The sequence below is a fragment of the Penaeus monodon genome, chromosome 28, assembly GCF_015228065.2.
Source record: "Penaeus monodon isolate SGIC_2016 chromosome 28, NSTDA_Pmon_1, whole genome shotgun sequence".
Taxonomy (NCBI): Eukaryota; Metazoa; Arthropoda; class Malacostraca; order Decapoda; family Penaeidae; genus Penaeus; species Penaeus monodon.
In genome coordinates, this window is record NC_051413.1 from 11,450,951 (window position 1) to 11,451,998 (window position 1,048).

The 1,048-nt window shown below is 36.7% G+C and overlaps 1 non-coding gene across 1 annotated transcript; it reads right to left on the minus strand.

Moving 5' to 3' along the window:
* Positions 1–934: 934 nt before the first annotated feature.
* Trnai-aau lies at positions 935–1,008 on the minus strand. The gene has a single exon. It is a non-coding gene; the product is annotated as a tRNA-Ile (tRNA).
* Positions 1,009–1,048: the final 40 nt, after the last annotated feature.

Below are 1,048 nucleotides of genomic sequence, written 5' to 3' on the forward strand. Positions count from 1 at the left end.
ATTATTAATTAGGTTTGTCTCCCTAATATCTACGCTCTTGTAAAGTAAACTGGCCGTAGTCGTCACAGAAAAGCATCGAAGCATCGGGGACATTTATCATGAGCTCACAGTATACACAAAAAGAGATAAGAAAATAGACTTGGAAGATTATGGAAGCCCTCGGGGTAGTGTAGGATAGTATATATATTGCACAACTCCGCACTGACTAATTGTGTGTGTTACACAGAAGCCGAATGTTTACAGAGACCTATCGTAGTCATAAGAAAATTATATTATATGAAAGGAATTACGCAATTTCAGGCACAATAACACACGAGGTATAAAATTAGCAAATAAACCACATTTATTGTGATAAGCTGGACACGGTTTGTAATGTAGTGGACTTCGCAGTATAAAGCATTTATATGAATAATTTTTCCACACACGACAATGCTAACACAACTCTACGGAGTTAATACGCCACATTTCACTATGAGGCGCCGAAGAGTAAAGATATTCATTTAAGTCTCTGCATTCACACTCCTGATGGCTGTCAATAGCCAATTGAATGATTGATTATTCACTATCAAGTCTAGAAATCATGAGAGTTATGAATATTTGAGAAGATTATCATAGCATTAGATGAAATAACTTCAGAAAGGAATAAGAAGATCCCATACACTGGTTCACAAGAGATACCGAAGATAGTAGTCGTGGTTGTCAACTGGATGCAGTTGGTATCACATAACTGATCTTTATGGGAGCCTCTGAACATAAATTTTTCAGAAACAAACACTCGATAAGGAAGCAATTACTGTAGAATATGTCTAAATAAATAGTTAAAAACGAATATAAAACAAAACAATGAAAACTAAGATTCACATCGACCTCGTTTCTACTTCACTCCTTATTGCAAATAACTCGACATTTTCTGCCCCATTAGTCAAAATATTATTGGCCCGTAAGGGGATCGAACCCTCGACATCCGCGTTATTAGCACGGCGCTCTAACCAACTGAGCTAACGGGCCGATGTGAATTTTCCTATTTGTTAAAGTATAACATGACTGT